General features: G+C 31.3%; 1 long non-coding RNA gene across 5 annotated transcripts in view; it reads left to right on the top strand.

The window, feature by feature from the left end:
- Positions 1 to 5,394, top strand: part of LOC108532128 (uncharacterized) — a 97,239-nt gene extending 91,845 nt beyond the window's left edge. For all 5 annotated transcript variants that reach the window (XR_001886369.1, XR_001886368.1, XR_001886370.1 and 2 more), the window contains one exon: positions 5,188 to 5,394. This is a non-coding gene — a long non-coding RNA (uncharacterized LOC108532128). The remainder of the gene's footprint in view (positions 1 to 5,187) is intronic.
- The last annotated feature ends 15,227 nt before the right edge of the window (positions 5,395 to 20,621 follow it).

Here is a 20,621-nt window from a genome sequence, read left to right as displayed (position 1 = left end):
AGAATGATGGTTTCCAGCTGCATCCATGTCCCTACAAAGGATGCAAACTCATCCTTTTTTATGGCTGCAAAGACATCCATGGCGTATATATGCCACATTTTCTTAATCCAGTCTGTCACAGATGGACATTTGGGTTGATTCCAAGTCTTTGCTATTGTGAATAGTGCTGCAATAAACATACGTGTGCATGTGTCTTTATAGCAGCATGATTTATAATCCTTTGGGTATATACCCAGTAGTGGGATGGCTGGGTCATATGGTACATCTAGTTCTAGATCCTTGAGGAATTGCCGTACTGTTTTCCACAGAATCAGCTGGTCAGTTTCTAGACAGAAGTCTGTTAGGATACTTGCAGGGATTTCATCAAATCTGTAGTTCAAATTGTCAAGTACTACAATATTAAATCTTCCAATTAATAGCTGAAAGATGTTTGCTAATTATTTAGATCTTCTTTAAACAATTCTTTTTAATTTTCAGAGTAAAATATTGTATTACATTTTCCAAATTAATTATTAATTATTTCTTTTTTTGATGCTATTGTAAATTGAAGTGTTTTCTTAATTCCATTTTGGCATTTTCATTGTAGATGTGTGCAATTGATTTTTGTATATTTATTTTGTATGCTGTAATATTGCTGAAATAATTTACTAGTTCTACCACTTATTCAGGGGATTCCTTAACATTTTCTATAAACAAGGATTTGCTATTTGCAAATAAAGTTTTATTTCTTTCTGTTCAATATGGACAACTCTTATTTCTTTACTTGCTGATTTGCCCTGCATAAAATCTTTAGTACAATGTTGACTAGAAGGGGTAAAATTGTATATTCTATTCGTGTCTCTGACCACAGCGGGAAAGTATCCTTTATTTCACCATTAAGCTGAATGTTTGCTCTTGGCTTTTCACAAGTGCCATGTATCTGGCGTAGGAAGTTCTCTTCTATTCTTGGTTCATTGAGTTTTTATTTTTAATCATTAAGCATTTGGATATTGTTAAATGCTTTTTCTGAATCTTTTGCAATGATCATGCAATTCTTGTTTCTTATTCTATGGATAAGATATGTTACATTTATGGATTTTGGGTTGTTCAACCAACCTGGGATGACTGGTATAAATCTCACTTTGTCACAATGTATAATTCTTTTATATGTTTCTAGATTTGATTTGCTAGCATTTTTAAAGAAAATTTGCATTTATACTTATGAGATATAGTAGTTTTGTTTTCTATGATATTTGGACTAATTTTGTATCAAGGTAATGCTGACCCCACAGAATAAAGTAGGAAGTGAATATTTCTCTTTTTAAAAAAAGTTAGTCAATAATTAATATCAATTATTCAATATTAACAAATATTATTATAAATTATTAATTTCTCTAATTTTCATTGTCTTCTTTATGATTGCTTTAGGTTTTGCTAGTTTTCCAGTACCTTAATGTGGAAAGTCATCTTATTTCAGTCTTCCATGTGTCTTTTCATTTTCTAAATAGTGTCTTCATCAGGAGGGCTCCCCAGGTTGGTAGTACTCCATATTTATTGCTGTACAACAATGACAGGTAATATGTCCTGAAGACAATAAAATTTAACATTCAAAATCCTCCTAGATTCAACCATTTTTATGATATGTCTCTTCCTTTGATTGGTCCTAATTTCTATCCTTTCTCTGTTTTAAACCATGAGTACAATATCATTCAATGAGTTCTGTGAGTCTAGTAAATTCTTGAAACTAAGGGTTTTCTGGGGAAACCCCTGAACTGGCAGTTGGTGTCAGAAGTGAATGTAGTCTTATATGGCCTCTTCCTTTGAACTTTGCTGTTGGACCCAAAGTCTGAACAATTTGGGCCAGAATTCTTGTGCAGACTTTGCAGCCTAAAGTATCTTGTAGTTTGTCTAACCCTCAATAAATTTGCTTTCATCAAATATTGTATTTATTACCCCAAAATTACCATCATGTTTTTTTTTTTTTTTCTCCGAATAACTAACATTGGGAGAAACAGCCAGCTGAATCTGTAACTCAACAGAAACAAGTGATCCATATATCGTTTAAGTGGCCATTTCATTTCATCTCCTTCCACCAATCTTAACAACCTCAAGCATTGCCATGAATCACTGTAGGCCTACCAGCTACAAACAAACAAGTATCTTTTGAAAACACTTCATACTCCCATTTGATAAATTTCTCAGCAAATAGATGCCTATTTTAACTCTATCCAAGTGGCTCATATTTGGGAAGTCTGGCGATATTATTAACGCAGTGTGAGAAAATCATCCCCGTGATGCCAGCACATTCTCCTTCCCATGATCTACCTAGTTTGCAAACATATTCAGTCCATGTGTGAGAAATTTGTATTTCACAGTACAACAATTTTATGGAGGGCATTGAAACTTAGATTGAGCACTTTAGTACAGTCACACATCACTGAATGATGGGGGTATGTTCTAAGAGCTGCATCCATAGGCAATTTCATCATTTTGCAAACATCAGAGAGAATATTACAAACACCTAGATTGTACAGCCTACCACATGTCTAGGTGATATGGTATAGTCTCCCTCTCCTAGGCTACAAACCTGTGTACTACATTACTGTACTAAATGCTGCAGGCAATTAGAATACAATGGTAAGAGTTTATGTATCTAAACACACTTAACAGAAAAGTATGTAAAACTATGTATTATAATCTCATGGGACCACTTTTGTATATGTATTCCATCTTTGAAATGTTATGCACGACATGACTCTATATGACAAAAATAAAATAATAAATAGTAAAAAATGTACACATATGTATCAAACATATTAATATTATAAAAAATAAAAATATTTATTCAGTGTTAAGAACTTATAATGATCACAAAATGTTCACAACTTATATTTTAGTAGGGTTTTAAATGCCTAGTTTAATTACTATTTATTTCTATGTGTATTTGAAACACGTATATAATAAATATTTTTTCAGGTTCAACAATATATATCAAACCTACTGGCTTTTATAAACATAACATTAGTTGAAATCAAGTAGTAAATTCATGTATATAGATACACACACGTGTATCAGTGTGTGTGCATGTATGTGTGTGTAAATGTAATTGTATGTGTGTGTAAATGTAATTGGATGCCTCCTAATATTTACTCTTACCTACAATATTTCCAAGATTCATTTATTATCTTTTGATGATGTGCATATAAAGATTTACCAAATAAAAACTATAATAGTGGAAAATATCAAGATGTTATTAAATTCATCTTGTGCACATAATTTTGTTTCCTTTAAATTTATGTTTCTTGCAAAACTTGCAGTAATGCTCGTGCACAAAATGATTTTCTAAATAGAAAATAAAACATTTTCTCAGTCATTAATTCTTAGTAGTTCTTATTTCTCCCCAATAACTAATGTGAATTAATTCTTAATTCTTAATTGTAGAATAATGTTGCCCTTCAGAGTTCTGAACCTTTTGCATGTTGTATACATTTTACTAACTAGAACAACTCCTGAAATATTGGCATTAATTAATGTCACTCAGCAATTATTGATTTCAAATAAATTAAATGTCATTCATATTTTGAATCACAAGGGTACTTTGGCAACTAATTTAATCAGACTCTTTATAACTTTATCTACACTTTAATTACCTAACAAACATTTCTCTGTGTGAGAAAGATTGAGCAGGTTATTGTGCTTTTTTAAGAAGCAACTTTTGCTTAATCTAGAGATAGACAATGCTCCTTATAAGGGACAAAGAGAAAAATGAATGAGCAATAGTGATGTGACCGACATGGAGAAAGACAATACATTTATTAAACAAATAGGGCCATAGGTTATGATAATAGGGATCAAAACTGGAGATACTGACTCAGTTTATAACCTCGTTGTATAATAGAGCAAATCATTTGTGAGTTTTTTTACAAATGGAAACACCTTAATTTAATTAAGATGAATACAGTGTTTTAAACAAGGCATATCATTTAAAATAAAATAATGGAATAAAGTGATAAAACCAATGTAAAAATCATAAACATTTTATAAAAAAACTTTTTGTCATGTAATTTGATATATTTGTTTATTTAAAATCACCCAAATCAAAATAATTTTATCTTAATTAACAAATAATCATCAGAAGTTAACTAATTTTACTTTGTAATATTAGATTTAAAATTCTTAACAATATTTTGATCATATATGCTTATATGTAAAATAGACATAGGATATATATTTACATGTTCACAGTATTATATTGTATTTGTTACTATGGATGTGGTTTTCAAATAAAATTCGTAAGTACTTTTAAATATTTTCAGTTTAAATGATATATGTGTTTGGTTTTCTTTGACAAAGCATACATACATTGATAGGTAATAATATGAAAATCTTCTAAAGACATTACAGGAACGTGAAAATGTAACTAAATACTCACTTATTTGTAATGTTTTATGTAACAAGAACACATTTAACTGAAAATTACTTTTATATAGTATTCAAACGAGACTAAAAACATATTAACTAGTGGAATAAGTCTTAAAATTGATAATCTGAACTATATAAGAGGAGAAACTTCAGGCACTAAAATATTTGAAATGCTACAAAATATTTATGTAAACTATTATTTAACGATTTCTGTTTGTAGAGTGCCATACAGTAATCATTATAGATGACATCTCAAGTCTTTCTATAGCTTTAACCACATTTATCTCCTAATTTTAATTATTAATATGTTGAAGCAGTGCATGCAAATAGATTCTGACCCTCCTATTTAATGAGTAAAAATACGTCCTCTGAAACAGCGTTAAAGAAAGAGCACCTTGTATGAATTCAATGCCAAGAGACAAGATATTCTTGATTCTGAAGTTTTGTTATTTTATACAGCAATGTAATTAATAATAAGAAGAAAGTAGGACATAGGTGTGGAGTCTATTTTAATCAAAATTGTCTATAGATTTTGATGATAAAATTTAAAAATCTACCATATTTAGTTAGTTCCAAATAACTAGGTTGTGGGACCATATTTGGTCAATAAAACACCCCTACTAAATACTGGAGAAAAAAAGTTAGGTACCACCTTTCTTCTCTGCAGATGGCCTGAGATGGGTTAATTTGAAGAATGCTTCCAAACCTGAGGTGACCCCTGAGAACAGCATAGTTCACTGCTGTCTCCTACATTCAGTTTCTCAGTTTGTGCTCTTTTAATTTCAGGGGGAGGGAAGCCAGTCCTTGAAACCGATCTTCAGCATGATGGCAGAGACAAGGAGTGTGGACAGGTGGCACGGTGTGTGACCTTGTTCCAGCAGCCACTTGGGCTTTCTCCGGGTCTTCTCCGCCCTAGGGATAGCGCTATTACTGGAAACATGTCTTTGTGACATTCTCTATGACAGAACTCCCGACGGATTTTCCTTGAAACTGATGAAATGAATAAAAATAAACCAAGAGGTGTGCTGTTTGTTTCTGTTTCCTCCTTTCTGCAGCCCTTCTTGATCATCATCTAATATTTTAAATACATGGTCGATCAGCAAAAGGAGCATAAGGGGTATATTGATTTGTACCTGATGCCCAGCCCCTTTCCCTTACCTGTAGCTGCTGGGAAGAAAACCATTTTTAACACTCTACAAGGTCTCATCTCCAGTATATGCACCTGTTTCTACTTGAGGACTTTCTCTAGCAGCTTGGGAGCTTAGTGCTGGGCATGGAGTGGGAAGAAGAGGTGAGGGCAACCAAGAAGATTCTCCCTAGATTCAGTGATGTAATTCTGAGGCATGTTCCACGTAGCTTCCCGTAGAATTAAGCCCAGATATCTAACACAGGAGCTTGCCTCTTAACACATGTGGTATTGGCTTTTCTATCTTTCCTGTTTTATTTTTTTTCTCTCTTCCTCGTCTCACTTTCACTGTGTCCTCACTCCTGCTTTGAGAATACTCAAACAAATACATTCATTTCTTTTTTTTTAACTGTCAGAACACAGTTGACAGTTGAAGTTGTAATTTATGATAATCAGCTTGGATGCTATACTGACAGTAAGATGGTGAACTCACAACATCTAATTAAGACAAAATAAAAAAAAAAAAATTGATTCGTGTCCAAAGATTTAAAAAACCTAGCCAGGCAGTGACACAATATCTTCTTTTGAGTCTACATGATTTCTTAAATGCCTACAATTATTTTAAAGGAAGCCTTGCATCTAGGAAAAATGGAGACATATGGAATAAATTACTAACCCATTTCTTCTTGAAATCCATTAGAGGCTTGATGATTTTCACATACATTTCTGAATTGAAAACTAGGTGTGAATTATGTTTATAAGCATATCCTTATGTAATATTTTCTTTTAACAGTGAATTGAAGGTTTAAAGATTAAATTATTCTATCCAGAGAGTAAAAGCAATTATTTCACTAGGAGCACATGTATATGTTGACATGACCTTTTAAAATCTAGATTTTAAAATAGATCCTATTTTTTTGAGTCAATTAGAGTATGTTTGTATCAATCTGTCTACAGCTTTACACTTGTAAAAATGTACTTGAACTACAACAAGTACCTTGAACAATTTTGAAATGTATTATTCATCTGAAACTGATTAAAAGAATGATGGTATAGTGAAATTCTGATTGGCGTAATTTGGGAGAGGAATTATACCTTGGAGATCAACCCCTGCCAAGATAATTTATGATGACATTGAGACTTTTTGATTTACAGAATTTGTTATATAAAAATACTGAGAAGATGATAGATAATACACAGACTTTAAAACTGTACTAAAATGAAATGTCAAAATAAATTAGAAGGGTACGTGGTTCATTTAATTGTATATTTATATATTTTATTTGTGCATTTTATTCCTAGGGTTGTTTTGCTTTGGTTTGTAAGACATTCTTATTTTTATGATAATGTGTTATATACAAAATAAAGAAAAATCAGGAAATAGAAAACGAAGAAGAAAACATTAGCTATTGTCAACCAAATAGAAATTGCACAGTCTCTAAGCACATGAACTCTGTATTATTTGTACAGTATGTACAATATTTATGCTTCACAGGGTGAGGTAGAGACTGCAAAACATTTAACCTGGGACAAATAAGAAAGTAAGGAAATTTTCACAATATATTAATATTATAGAAAATGTTGAACTTAACAATTAAGATAAAAGTAGTGAAAAATGATAGTATTTAAGGAGATCTAGAAATATTAATCTATATCTGTAATGTGTGAGAAGCATTAGAATAATGCTTGTATTTCTGGATTGGCATTGATTTCTATTGAGACTGGAAACATAATAGAAGTGAGGGAAAATGAATTTAAATTGTAGATATTTGAGTTTTATACCTAGGAGTTCGAGAAATATATTTTGTTACTATCAAAGCAGTTGACACTAGAGTGTACAAAATTCCCCAATTGCGGCTATGTGGAGAAGACATAGACAAACAGAGAATAGCAAAGCAGAAATAGCAAAGAAAAGCACAAACAAATAAAGTTTACCTGTATGTAAAAGCCAATTAGACTAGGAAAACATGAAATTTGTGTTTTATCAAAATTTTTCTCTTTCTTATAATATAGTTGATTATATTACTGGAAAAAATTGAAACATAGTATGTTCACAAAAAAAAAGGTAAAATATAAGGTCAAAACCATGGGAATGCAGGGAGCAGACAAAATATACCTAAACACCGAAAGTGATTTTGCCCTACGGACATGTACCAAAATGAATGAGTGTGAATTTCCTACTGTCATACATCACATAGGACAGTAAAGAAATATATAGCTTTTCCCAAGATAGGGCATCATAAAGGAGCTCCTCCCTAAAGCTAGGACCAAAATTTATATCCTCAATACAAAGAAGAATCAGAGGTAAATTAGTCCCGTTTCACATTCCCTGCAAATGGCAAATAAAAATGACTTGAGATTGGACAGATTTAAAGAAACTCAATCATCAATGATTTACAGCAGTTAATTTAAAAACTGTTTAAATGTGCAGTCCAAACATACGTCACTTGGGAAGTCCAAAACACCTTTAGGCCAAGAATTAACATAATGTGGTCCCAGAATGGTGGTGCCTTTAGTAGACTCACAAAAAAATTGAAATTCTCTTTGGCATATTTTCTTCATACTGATCCTCAAAGACGCACAAAATAATTTTCTAAGAAAATAAATATTTATCATTCAAAGGCTTTCTAAGTATACAAGGAAATGATGTTCCACCGTTTGAAAGGAAAGCAGAAAAAGCGTGCAAACAGATCCACAAAGGTTTGTTACCAGAAATATCACTGTTAGATCATAAAGCACATTTGCTTTAAAAAAAAAATGAACATATTTTAGGAGACTAAAAAAATTGATGTAGCAAATCTGAAAAGTAGTTTGTATAAAATACAGTATTTCAAATTAAAACTCAAAATGAAATCATATTAGATATGGCCATGGTGAGAGTTAATAAATATTTCAGAATGCATTACAGATAATTTGAAAAAATGCAAAATGTGGACAGAATCATTAAAAGACATGGAAGTTGCAGTGAGAAAGTGTAGCATGTATTTAGTGAGTGTTCTCATAGAAGGGAACTAGGAAGGGACAATGTGTGGTGGTATTTTGGCTGAAAGTTCTCTAGACTTTTGTAAGACATTAATCCACATATTCAAAAATTCAACACCTGCTAAGCAAGTTACATGGAGATTAACCTACACCTAAGTATCTCCTAGAGAAATCGTAAACAATGTAAAAAGTTGCTATATATTCTGTGTCACGTTATTTCTGTGAAAATTGTTTGAATTTGTGGTATGGTCCAGAAAATGTTGATTTTTGTAAGTATCCTGTATGAACATGAAAATAACATGAATTATGATATTCGTGTTCCATATATAACATTTGCCCTTTTTAAAATCCACTAGCTTCTTTTAAAATTTACTCTTTTAATTTTTTTTTTTTTTTATCTATTACTGAAAGATGTGTGTTTGAAATATCTGTAATGATTTGGGGGCTTATCCATTTCTACTTACTTTCTGATATTTTGCTTTATATAATTTGACTCTCTCTCTATGTGTGTGTGTATGTATATATATCAGGCTAATGTATATTTAAGTCATCACATCTTAAAACTTAAAATTTTAGAATACTGGTTAGACTCACTTATTTTAATAAATGTTTCTAACTTACATTCTATTTTAAAATTCAAAACTCACTTTCTCAGAAAAATATTAAAATATTAAATCTAACAAATATCTAGGTAGACTGATGGAGGAAAAATAGAGAAAATGCACAAATAACCAATTACCTGGAATGGGAAGGATACAAAATGTCAGCAGCTGTAGATTTTAAATACGCAGTGACTTTGAGTTCAACCATGATGGGGTATATTGAAAAGAATCTCTCAAAAACAAGAAAAAGAAAACTGTTATAAAGCTATGTACAAAATGTTAAACACTATTAAAGTCTTCCAGTTCTACCAGTTACAGAGTTATTAGTCTTGAACTAACTCTTCTGAAAAAAAAAAAAAGGAAAAAAAAAACGTAAAAACCTGGATAAAATAGCCTACTGTGGGCACTGGCAATGCAACCAAGCAGGTAGGACATGTGTACTACATTCTCTTTGTCAGACCATGAAGCATTCATACACTCTTCCCACCGTCACTCTCACCTTTTAATCTTAGATCTACTATTAAATATGTTCAACATTACTATGAATCCTTTGGTCAAAATTTCTCTGCTCACATTTTACTTGATGCACTTGGATAGACTGTTCAAGAAAGTGTGAGTAGCGAATTCCTCAAACTCTTGCATATTTAAAACTACATTTTTGAACCTTGATGCTTGAAGTGCAGCTCGGGTAACAGGTTGGCTTTAAGCCAATTTTGCGCCTCAAGGGGTTGAGTTTATTAGGCTTCAAGCATCTCTGGAAAAACGTGGGGATGCAGTATCAATTTCAACACTATTCTAAATACTTGGAAGATATTATATAATTCTTCAATAAGCTCCTGTGTCTACAAATGGTTCAGATTAACTCAATATCCATGATTAAACATCTATAAAATCAAGGCACTGTTATTTAGTGGAGACTTGCTGGCTATTCTATGAGAGCAGTTATTGTGAGGTATTGTTATTGTAATCTCATCCTCTCATAAAAGTGTATCATATTACTCATAACCGGCCCTTCATACTCTATTCCTATTTTGGTATTTTAGAATAAGATATCTTTGAAACACTTGAATTCAAAGAGAGAATCTGAATAGTTTTTAAAATGTCAATGAAATGCCATTTCTTCATGCTTGAACAACTAAAAATTGACTAAAGTGCTTCTCTTCAAACTTTCTGGAACATTTTTTATCTAAATTCTAAGAACAATCACAATAGGTTTTAACTGCAAATGTGAGAATATTCTAAATGTCAGGGTGGAAAAGTTTTAAAATAATTTTATAGTAATTTTTTTCATCATGGTGACATTGTGCTAAATTTTTTTAAGTCAAATATTACTGTAGACATTTAAGTCAAGATTCTAGAAAGTTGTTCTACAGTCCAAAATTTAGTTTCATATATAATTATATTATACATATATGCATATAAAATCAAAACACATGAGCCATGTTTCAAATAGTTGAGAGCTTATTATATCAAAGATTCTTGATTATTAAAATGCCAATTGCTTTTAAGCGCACATGCTTTAAATAATTACAAAGGTAATTGTGGTTGATTCTACTCTTGCTACTGGCATTTATATGGACATAATATTATGGTCTGAAGAATATTTACATAAATTTATCCCTCATATGATCAGAAGAACAATGCAACATAGTTTATATCTGAAAGGAAAAAAAAAAACTTTATATGGTTCTGAAAGTCTAAATCGTTAACAACTTGTATAATAATTAGAATAAAAATGCACAAATATGCTCTCTTCCTAGCAGTAAGTACACAGTGACAACAGAATCAAAGCATGTGGCAATGTGCATGTTTATATTCCAAGATGCAGAGCACTCTATTCCTCTTCTCTGTCCTTTCTAGAATGCACAATTCCTCATGAATCTAAGTGCAGTCATAGGGTGGATTAGGGTGACCTGCCATCTGTATAAATTGATCTCCATTTTGGAAGTAAAGTAAAAATATGCTTTTGAGAGATAATTTCAAATTTCAGTGCAAACTAGCATGTTTCCATCCCTTTACTTTGTACCAGTTTTTCTAAGGTTGGAAAAGTAAGGTAGGCTTTAGTATGATTTTTAATAATAAGTTTTCAAAGTGAGACAAAAAATGGTGGAGCCAACATATTTCAAGTCTGCTACATTTTGAATACACTTACTGGAGAAAAGAACTTCTCATCATTTTTCTCTTACAGGAAAGGAAATAACATGTATAGTTGAACCTTAAGCAACACAGAGGTTAGGGGTGCTGGCCCCCTTGCACCATAAAAAATCCACTCTAACTTTGACTCCTCCAAAATGTAACTACCAATAGCCCACTGTAAGCCTTACAAATAACACAAGCAGTCAACTAACACATATTTAATACGAGTTATATGTGTTATATACTGTATTCTTACAAACAAATAAGCCAGAGAAAAGAAAAAGAAAATCGTAAGGAAAATATATTCACTAATTATTAGATGGAAGTAGATCATCAAAAAGTCTTCATCCTCATCCTTTTAATGGGCAGAGTGTGGAGAAGGATGTAGAATTGTTGGTTTTGCTAAGTGGACCTGCACAATTCAAACCCCTGTTGTAGGTTTGAAGGCCAACTGTATAGCCATTGAATAGCAATTTATTTTTAGAAATTAGTCTAACTAGAATACTCTTAGAAGGATGCCAAGAAAAAAAATGAATAAGCATCTTTGGTTCATCCATGGTGTTGGTAAAAAACAGACCCTACTATAAGTTTTGATCATACAGGAAAATTTACATAGTAATATGTAGTTAATGCAGTTAATAATAATGTGTATTTTTACATGAATCAAAGGAAAGATGCATGTGATATACATTAAATGAATACTGAGATTTACTTAAACAGTTTTCCGGTTAAAAATTACAGTATACTATTTAAATGAATTATGAGAAGGTATGAGAATATAAAAATTATTTTTAACTTCAGATTCCATTATACACATACAATCAATGTAAATGTATTTGCATTTTTTCATTTTATTGTTTACTTTTATATTTCCACATGAATGCGAACTTCTTAAAAATGAAATCTTACTCTTATAATTCAGAGTTTGTATCTGCAATATTTTACTGAAAAATATTGCAGTGCTATTTTCAAGTAAATAATAGAGATACTTATTTTAATTTTAATCGTAGTGTATAGCATGTTAATTTCCATGTATTCTACTCTATGATTATTGTATAACAAACTCAAGCCACTATTGCTAGACACTCAAAATTATGTAATTTTGTGTTCTATGAATGACATAAAATAAAACCTTTCGTATAAATATTTGTAATTATTCACTTATTTGTGTTAGATATATTTCTATAAGTAGAATGTCTGAACAAACTTAATGTTTTTATTTCATGATATTATCAGAAAATATATTGACATGGTATTCCTTTTTTAATTTATGAAGATATTAAAATGCCCTATACATTTGTTATTCTCCAAAGTGTTTATAAAGATTTCTACTCCTGTCAGCTCTGTATGAGATGGTTCTTGTTCCATGTTTTATTTTTATTTATTTATTTTTTTTTTGAGACGGAGTCTTGCTCTGTCACCCGGGCTGGAGTGCAGTGGCCAGATCTCAGCTCACTGCAAGCTCCGCCTCCCAGGTTTACACCATTCTCCTGCCTCAGCCTCCCGTGAGCTGGGACTACAGGCGCGTGCCACCTCGCCCAACTAGTTTTTTGTATTTTTTAGTAGAGACAGGGTTTCACTGTTTTAGCCAGAATGGTCTCGATCTCCTGACCTCGTGATCCGCCCGTCTCGGCCTCCCAAATTGCTGGGATTACAGGCTTGAGCCACCGCGCCTGGCCTGTTCCATGTTTTTACAAAAACATAATCGTTTTATTTTTTGAATTTTGAAAATTTGTGATTGTGAAATACTGTCATTTATTTTAATTTTCATTGCAATTTTTATTGTTTGTGCAGGTGTCTATTGTGAGATTCCCATTTATTCTGGATATATTTCTGTGAGTGGAATCTCTGAGCTCATATAGTATATTTTATCTTACAGTACTATTGAAAATACATTGACATAATACTTCCTTTTAAGACTATGAAAAGACTGAAACAACCTACACATTATTCTGTGTCGTCTTTCATCATGTTTTGGTTCCACATAGAAATGTCTTCATGAAATAATTACATATTGATTAATATTCTGTTGTTTATATGGGTGGTGATATACCATATGCATTCTTATGTGATGTTATTTCTTTTTCTTCTTTTTGTGTAGTTTGGATCATTTGTCTCTTGTTTCTACTTAATATTATGTTTGTGAGATATATTCAGGTTGAAATATGTTACTCAGTCCTTAATACTCGATTTTAAATATCACTCTATTTTATTAACGTACTATTTATTTGTACGATTATTTATAAATGGGCACATGAGGTCCCAAATTTTTGGTATTTTGGTATTTGAACAATGCACCAATAAATTTTTTTTCAAGGATCCTGGTGTATATGTGCAAGGTATGCAGTACCACTGAAGGTACCATCTGCAGACTAAGGAGAGTCTGAAATGGTGATCTGTCTACAACAGCGTGAATGCATACAGTGAGATAAATCATTTAGAAAAGTTTATAGAAACTGGTTAGAGTGATTTTATGACTTTTGTCTATTTAGGGATATATTTTTAATTTTCAGTATCAAGGAATTCTTTTCATTGCATTTTATAAACGTATTTTCTCCTGGAAGACCAGAAAATAAATAATCCTTCACTAAAGTTAATTTGAGAATCACTCCTTAAATTTATATATCCAGGAGCAGAATTGTGATTTTACAAGATACGTCTATTTAAAATTTATTTTATGGTAAGAACGTGTTTCCAACAGTTAATAAAAATTAGTACTTTTACCAACTCTTTGGAAGTGGGTTCTTCTTCCACATTTTCATAAAAAAACATAATAGTGTCTTTTTTTAAATGTTTAAATAATTGAGGATTGTGAAATCCTCTCACTCTTTCATTTTTCCTGGCACTTTATTATGTTTGTTTGCTCAGGTTTCTATTGTGAGATTCCTACTTATGCTTTTTACCATATATCTATTGGCTTGCTCGCAGAGGTAAATTTATTAATGCTTTTAATTAAAACAAATTATCCTATAATACAGTTGTAATTGTTATACTCTGACCAAGAGTGCCTGGCTCCCCATATCAGAACCCAAACTAATTATAGTCAGACATATGTTTTATTCTAAATATTTCAAAAAATTATAGGCAAATAAACTATAATGTAATGCAATAAATAGCTATATAATTATTACTTATTCATTTATTTGTAGTTAATATCTTTAAAACATTTTATTCTCATATGTCTTCTAGTATAAATTTCTGATTTATGACTCTTGCTCATTAGAACTTTTAATTTCTTATTTTCCTAATTTATTAATAAAATTTTTCTCACATATTAACCATTGTTTTTACTGTGTAATGCATATTCTACCAGCTAGTCATTTACTTTTTTACATTTAGAATAAACACTAGTATAATATTAGAAATTTTACAATCTATGACTCTATAGCTTTTAAAATTTTTTTTCAAACTTAGCCCTTTCAACCTCTAGGATTATAAAATATGGTAAATATGATACTTGTAAATTTGTGGTTTTATTTCTATATTCACTCTTTAATAAATTTGATATTTCTCTGAATTGTAGCTCTCAATCGTTTCAAATGAATGTTGTATCCCAGTTCTTCTCATAAGTTTTAAGCCATCAAAGTACAAATGAAACCATACAGTTTTAATTACTGTGGGTCTATAATATATTCTGAAATCAGAAAATGTAACACTTCCAGCTTTATTCCTTCTCAATGTTGCTTTGGCTACTAAAGGTTCTCTTGTTGCTTTGCACGAATTTTAGAACTGTTCTTTCTACTTATGTAAAAAAAAAAAAATGCCATTGAGATTTTCTTAGTGATTGCATTTAATTTTTAGATCATTTTCAGTAATATGGACATTTTAACAATATGAAGTTTTCCAATCTATGAACATAAAATATATTTTTTATTTGTTCATGTGTTTAATTTCCTTCATTGATGTGTTGTAGTTTTCAGTACATGTCTTTTACCTATTTGGTTAAGTTTATTTCTAAGTATTTTATTGTTTGCAATGCTGTTGTAAATAGGATTGCCTCTCCTTTCTTTTTTGGATAGTTCACTATTAATGTATATAAATGTAATTGATTTTTATGACCTGAGAGTTTCCTGGATTTGATTTGATTATTAGTTCTAACAATTTCTTTGTGTAATTTTTAAGGTTTCTCCATATAAGATCGTATCATCTGCAAGCAAAACTATAATATTTCTTTTTTTTTTTCTGATTCAAGTGTGTTTTTCTATTTTTATTATCTAATTTCTCTGGCTAGATCTTCTAGTACTTCAATGAATAGAAGCAGAGAGAGTGTGCAACATTTATCTTATTTCTGATATTGGAGGAAAAGTTGAAGATTTTCACCTTTGAATACCATGTGGACTTTTCAAAAATAGTCTTTATTATGTTGAGATACATTTCTTCTGCAATCAGTTTGTTAAGACTTTATTATGAAAGAGTGTTGAATTTTATCAAATGTTTTCTGCATTTATTGGAATAATCATGTGATTTTTATTCGTTATTCTATAAATGTGATATATCATATCAATTAATATTTATATGTTGAATCATCCTTGCTTCCAGAAATAAATTTCATTTGGTTGTCAAGCATCATCCTTTTAATGTGGTGGTACTGAACTTGGTTTGCTAGCATTTTGTTGATAATTTTTTCATCTACATTCACTAGGGATATTGCCTTGTAGTTTATTTCCTTGTAGTGTCTTGTGCAACTTCAGAGTAATGATATCAGGGTAATGGCCTCATAAAATGAGTCTAGAAGTTTTCTTCATTTTTTTTTTTGCAAGAGTAGGAAAAATTATTGTTCATTCTTTGAATGTTTGGTATAATTCACTAGTGAAGTCAACTGGCATGGCTTTTCTTTTTTGAACAGTTTTTAATTATAGATTTAGTCTCTACTTACTGTTGACCTGTTTATATTTTCTTTTTTTCTCAATTTAGTTTTGGTAGGTTGCATGTTTTTAGGTATTTATTCGTTTATTCTAAGTTATTTAAGTTTTAGTGTATAATTGTTCATAATAATCTCTTATGATCCTTTTTACTTCTGTGTTATAAGATGTAATGACTTTTCTTTCATTTTGATTTTATTTTTTGGTCTTTCCCATTTTCTTAGTAATTCCAGCTAAATATTTTCAACTTCATTGATTTTATTAAAAAACCAACCTTCAGGTTTGTTGAATTTTTCCTATTATTTTTATACCCTCTATTTTATTTATTTCTGCTCTAATATTTAGGAAATCCAGAGATCAATGCATGCGTATATGGTCAGCTAATCTTCAACAAGAATACTAAAAATACACAATAGAGAAAGAGAAGTCTCTTCCTGGCTGGGCACGGCTGCTCATGCTTATAATCCCAGCAGTTTGGGAAGCCGAGGTAGATGGATCAAGCTCAAGAACAGCCTAGCCAATATGGTGAAACCCCTTCTCTACTAAAAATATAAAAATTATCTGTGCATGGTGGTGAATTCCTGTAATCCTAACTACTCAGGGGGCTGAGGCAGGAGAATCACCTGAACCCAGGAGGCCAAGGTTGCAGCGAGCTGAGACTGCGCCACAGCACCCCAGCCTGGGTGACAGAGGGAGACTCCGTTTCAAAAAAAAAAAAAAGTCTCTTCCACAAATGGTGTTGGGAAAACTGAATATCCACATGCAAAATAATGAAGTTAAACCTTTATCTTGCACCACACACAAAAACTAACTCACAAAAAATTAAAAACTTAAATGTAAGAACCAAAATTATAAAACTCCTTGAAGAAAACATTGAAAGCAAACTTCATGATATTGGTCTTGGAAGTGACTTTTTGGATTTTACACCAAAAGCACAAGCAGCAAAAGCAAAAATAGACAAAGCAGATTACATCAAATGGAAAAGCTTCAGCACATCAGAGGAAACAATACGCAGAGGGAAAAGTCAACCCGGACAATATTTGCAAATCACGTCTATTATGGGATTAATATATAAAACACACAAGATACTCTTACAACATAATTGCAATAATAACAATAATTATGATAATAATAACCTGATTTTAAAATGGGCCATGGACTTGAAAAGACAGTTTTCCAAAAAACCCATGAAATTGGCCAGTAGATATACTGACAAATATCAACACCACTAATCTACAAGCGTTGGCAAAGATGTGAGTTAACTGGAACCCTTGTATACTATGTAGAAATGTAAAATGTTGCAACTGCAATGGAAAACAGTATGAATATTCCCTAAAAATTAAAAATAGACCTACTTTATGATCCAGCAATCCTACTATAGGATATATGTCCAAAAGAACGGGAACCACAATCTCAAGGAGACACCTGCACTCTCCTGACCATTGTAAGAGTATTCAAGATAGCCAAGTTATGACAATAACATACATTTCCATGAGAGGTGAATAAATGTCTTAAATGCATCGAGTAAGCGTCATCCTAAAAACGAATGATATCTTGCCGTTTGCGAAAACATGGATGAACCTGGAGGATGTTATGCTAATGAAAAAGCCAGATATAGAAGAACAAATTCTTCATGATTCCACTTAGATGAGATTTCCAAAATAGTCAAATTCATAGAAATAAGGAGTAGAATGGTGGTGGCCAGGGTCTGGGGGAGGAGAGAAGGAAGAGTTGCTGTTCAAGGATATAAAGTTTCAGTTATAAAAGATCAAAACATGTGGGGACTCCTCTGTACAGCTTTGTAGCATAGTGAATGATAATGTATTGTGCACCAGAAAAAAATGTTTAAAAATAAAGATCATGGCCGGGTGCAGTGGCGCATGTCTGTAATCCCAGCACTTTGGGAGGCCGAGGCAGGTGGATCATGAGTTCAAGAGATAAAGATCCTCCTGGCCAACATGGTGAAATCCCATCTCTACAAAAAGTACAAAAATTAGCTGGGTGTGGTGGGACACGCCTGTAGTCCCAGCTACTCAGGAGGCCGAGGCAGGGGAATCACTTGAACGCAGGAGGCAGAGGTTGCAGTGAGCCGAGATTGTGCCACTGTACTCCAGCCTGGTGACAGAGTGAGACTCTGTCTCAAAAAGAAAACATAAAAATAATTTTAAAAAATCATATAAAAGAGAGAATGCATCTCCAAATTATCTTTTTCTAAGGATATGGATCTCCACTGTTTTAAGAAAAGACTTTTGAATCTGTGTCCCAGCATAGAATTGAATGTGTAGTTCAAATCTCTGAACATGCTGATTTAACCCTCAGTTGGAGGAGGAAGAAACTGCCCACCTTCATCTTCAAGATTCATTAATATAGAAGAGGAAAATAAATCACACAGTCAGTATTAGAAACTTGGACGCCTTCTTGAAATGAAATGATACTGAAAATAATTTTCAGAAAGTATTTTATTTCTGAAAGGTGACTAATGATAATGCAGAAGTCAGGTTAGTTGAAACAATAGTTGGAAAGTTGATTAGTCTTCTCTGTACTTTCTAATTGCAGAAAAAGGTAAATTTTTTCTAAAGTTCTTTGAAGCTGACTAATAGGAACTAAAATACATAGTTTTGTTAAGTGGTCAAAGGAGGAAATTGGTTCCATAATTTTAGAAATAGTCAAATATTATAGGTGACATCAATTTTCAGCATATACAAATATGACGAAGAATCTAGCTATCTTGTAATTAAAATGTTCAGACTCATATTTTTTAACTTGTCTAAAAAAGTAACATTAACTAACATTAATAGAAGAGCCACAAATATGTATTTACTTAGAGATCTTCAATGTGTATTAAATATAAAATTGAAAATGAAAGAAAAAAGGACACATTTATAATGAGGTTTTGAATTTCAACAGTCCACTCATACTAATTTACATCAGTTAGGAATATTTGTCAAAATATACAGGACTTGAATAAAACTGTCAGTCAACTTGAACATTTTACATTCCACACACAAAAGGCTCAATACACATGAGTTTGAAGTGCATATGAAAATGTCCCAAATAGAATGCATTTTGGAGCTTACGTCTATTCTCAATAAACTTAAAATAATTAAACACATAAAGTTATTTATATTATTTGACTTTAATACAATTAAACTAAATATTAATAACAGAAAGACACCTTTAAAATCACTAAGTATTTATAAAATATACAGCACATTTCTATGTTTTATTGTGGGTCAAAGAAGAAATCAAAAGGGAAATTAGAAAAAAAATAGCAAAATCTAAGGGAAGAAGGTCACAAATTACCTACAGAAGGTACAAAAAAGAGGGACATCGTGACTGATCCAACAGACATTAAAAGAATAATAAGGAAATTCTAAGGAAATAATTATAATAAATTAGAAACTTTTGATGTAATGGAAACATTCCTTGAAAGACAAAATTCACCAAAACTTACAAAATAGGTAACCTGAATAGCTCTTTAACATAAATATATTAAATCTGTAATTTAAAACTTTTCATAAAGCCATATTAATGATCTTTGCTTTTGGATTCTTTCAAAAAAATGTAGAAGAAATAATATCAATTCTACATAATCTCTTCCAGAAAACAGAAGAGAAAACATTTCCCAGTGCATTCTGGGAAGCCCTCATTACCTTGATACCAAACAAAAGAAATTACAAAAAATGAAAACTACTGATCAATATCCATTACAGATATAGATTTTAAAATTATTACAAAATTTAATAGGACAGGTCCAACAATACATAAAGAGATGATATATGATGTTCAAGTGTGGTTCAACCCTGAAATGCAAGTTTGGAGTAGCATTAAAAAGTCAGTCAATTTAACGCCATTTGCATGTTAGTAACCTAAAAGGAAATATGACTATTTTAACAATATAGGAAAACTATTTGATAAAAATTAACATCATTATATATACACATATATGAACTCAGTAAAAGGGATATACAGAGGAATTTCCTCAATAAAAGGGAAATAAAGGGTAAAAGGGTAAAGGTAAAAGGGCTTCCATAAAACCTATAGATTGCTTCAGAATTAATAATGAAACACTAAATGTCTTCTTTCTAAGATAAGAAACAAGGTAAGTATTAGGTTGGTGCAAAAGTAATTATGGTTCTTGCAGTTACTTGCAATTGAAAAAAAACAGCAATTACTTTTGCACCAACCTAATATGTCTTCTTTTATCATTTCTACTTAATGTTGCAATTTCAGTTCTAGCCACTGTTAAAAAGTAAGAAATGGTTTTAGTTTTAAAAGATATATGATTGTATATGTAACAAATCCTATGCTGTCTAGGAAAAAGTGCTATTAATAAACATATTCAGCATGTTTACAGGAAATTAGGTAGATATAACAAATCCATATATTTCTATCTATTAACAATGAAATTTTAGAAAATAATTGTAAAAGAAAATAATTTACAGTGTCATAAAAATACGAATTACTTTGGGATAAATTTAACAACAAAATTTCAGTTTTATTAAAAGCTGA

Source organism: Rhinopithecus bieti, unplaced genomic scaffold, assembly GCF_001698545.2.
Source record: "Rhinopithecus bieti isolate Rb0 unplaced genomic scaffold, ASM169854v2 scaffold_8220, whole genome shotgun sequence".
In the NCBI taxonomy this organism is placed as follows: domain Eukaryota; kingdom Metazoa; phylum Chordata; class Mammalia; order Primates; family Cercopithecidae; genus Rhinopithecus; species Rhinopithecus bieti.
The sequence above is the reverse complement of the archived record's forward strand: the minus strand, read 5'-3'. Positions and strand labels throughout refer to the sequence as shown.